This window comes from Fukomys damarensis, unplaced genomic scaffold (assembly GCF_012274545.1).
Source record: "Fukomys damarensis isolate Sample0158 unplaced genomic scaffold, DMR_v1.0_HiC HiC_scaffold_16, whole genome shotgun sequence".
Lineage (NCBI taxonomy): Eukaryota > Metazoa > Chordata > Mammalia > Rodentia > Bathyergidae > Fukomys > Fukomys damarensis.
In genome coordinates, this window is record NW_022900928.1 from 15,164,014 (window position 1) to 15,165,988 (window position 1,975).

General features: G+C 38.0%; 1 long non-coding RNA gene and 1 other non-coding gene across 2 annotated transcripts in view; both read left to right on the forward strand.

Moving 5' to 3' along the window:
* LOC104856069 overlaps positions 1-1,975 on the forward strand; it is a 38,875-nt gene that overhangs the window by 9,646 nt on the left and 27,254 nt on the right. The window contains exon 3 of the long non-coding RNA XR_778551.1: positions 1,318-1,457. This is a non-coding gene — a long non-coding RNA (uncharacterized LOC104856069). The remainder of the gene's footprint in view (positions 1-1,317; positions 1,458-1,975) is intronic.
* Positions 1,643-1,749, forward strand: LOC117286402. Its single transcript, XR_004517575.1, has one exon. It is a non-coding gene; the product is annotated as a U6 spliceosomal RNA (small nuclear RNA).

The window sequence follows — 1,975 nt, forward strand, 5'->3', positions numbered from 1 at the left end:
TTTTTTTTTTTTTTTTGGTACAGGGAACTGAACTCCAGTCCTTGCACTTGTGAGGCAGGCAGCATCACCACTGAGCTAAATCCCCAACCCTCCTATGCCATCTTATGCAGGACCTCTGAACTTCTTGGATTTTGGTATCCCAGGAAGGTCTCAGAATCAGTGCCCCATGAATACCTAGGAACAGCTATATGTATCATGTATGTGTGTGTGATCATATTTATAAATCAAAGGAAAGTAAGAAAATACTTATGAGGAAGTATATAATTTAATTTTAACATGTTATGCTACATTGCTAGTTACAATACAGGATGTTTAAATATTAATCATGTATGTATGTTACTCTAAACAGATGGTTAGCAAAAATTGAAACGAATTTTGGTTTGGTTGTTTTTCTATGACACAACTGGGTGAAAAGCAGAAGGACATCGAAGTTTCATAATGAAACTTCAAACCACACTAGACTTCCATTGTCAGGTTTTGTTACATTCCCTCTAACTCAACCCAGACTCCCTGTGGTTGGCTAATAGGGCAAAGTTTGAATCAAAACCACACTTAGACTTCTATGCCTTTAAAATGCTGGGGGACAACAAAAGAAATGTCAGTTTTTTTCCTCCAGATGTGGAAAGTCTATCACTTTCAATGTTTATACAAATTCCAAATTCAGCACAACAAATAAAGACAATTGAGGTATTTATGTTTAAGACTCCCCGAAATGAGCACATGAGGAAGGAGGAGGAACAAAGCGGACCAAGAGGACTAAGGAAGGGAAGGAAGGAAAAAGGGAGGGGAATGTGTCATAACCAGAGATTAGGGTTAATTTAATTCTATGGCCCTGAGATCCAAGAAAAAATATCAGTAAATTTTTTTGGTGTGGGAGCTATATGTCTGAGGCAGATTATATTCATGGATGATAATTAAAACAAAGCATAGTTTTACTCAAAAAACCAGAGAGGAAAACCTAACTTTGTAGAATGTACTTGGTTTCCCTGTCTCTACCACTTATACTTTTCTACTCCTTTAGCTATGTCTATAAACAACAAACTACAAAATAACTTTCATCTCAGTTTCTTAATTATTTTGCTTATGTAATAGCATTTATTGAATACTAACTTCATTTAAGGCACTGTGCTAAGTACTTTTTTATGGGGAAACACGTATTCCTCACTCCGGTATTTCCTTCCACGTGGACTAGCAGCCACCTCTATGCTTATTAATTGCCAACAAAAGAGGACAGACTTTGATGAGTTTGGAATGAGGAATACAAGATGTAGATCAAATATAAATGAAATTCCTTTCCTCTTTTCCATTCTCTGTTAGATATTCCAACCTGCTGAGTGCATTTGTATTGCCCCTGGCCTTGCATGCTTGGAAAAAGACAAATGGAATCCAGATCTGGGTGGGACGGTGATCCACAAGAAGACTGTCTCTGAAGAATGTTGCAGCTCAAGAAAGTTAAGGTGACAATTTCTTTGCTTTCAGTAAACATGTAATGCATAGACATCACATATTTCACTATAGGAGGCCCCACAAAGTAAAACCTAGAAGAATGTGTTGAGAGAGAGAGAGAGAGAGAGCAAGTGCACATCTGGACCAGAAAAGCAAAAGAAAAACATATGTGTAAAAAATCAAAGAAGATACTCAAGTGCTCGCTTCGGCAGCACATATACTAAAATTGGAACGATACAGAGAAGATTAGCATGGCCCCTGCGCAAGGATGACACGCAAATTCGTGAAGCGTTCCATATTTTTAATAAGATTACTGACATTTAGAAATGGGAGGAAAGGAGCTAAAGGTGTAGGGAAGGTGTGATACGTAGGGGAAGAACAAAAAGGGAAAAGAAAAAAATGTGAGAGAATGAAAAGATGAAAATAAAGTGTTTGTAGATGGGGAGGGGAGGAGGGGGTGAAGGGAGGGCAGAGGTAAGGGGAAAAAAATGAGAATCAAGACTTGCCATGTAAAGGTACATGATCCCAA